Genomic DNA, 233 nt, shown 5'->3' on the forward strand with positions numbered 1-233 from the left:
GAACAGCAGTTTTAATTTTTTACTTTTAATCTGGATTCTCACAGAGGTCCAGCTTGCAGATTAAAACATCCCAAGGTATTTTCATCTGCCAGGAAACCACTGAAGAACAGATTCAAGAACAATAATAGGAAAACCATGTAAAGCTGTATCATATTAATGGTAGCCTCACCACAAATATTCCCTTCATTTACCCTTCTTAAAGAAACTAAAAACTAGAAATGGACACAGGCCCA

This window comes from Empidonax traillii, unplaced genomic scaffold, assembly GCF_003031625.1.
Source record: "Empidonax traillii isolate 1590-97213 ecotype Southwest subspecies unplaced genomic scaffold, ASM303162v1 scaffold1403:size281853, whole genome shotgun sequence".
Classification (NCBI taxonomy): Eukaryota; Metazoa; Chordata; class Aves; order Passeriformes; family Tyrannidae; genus Empidonax; species Empidonax traillii.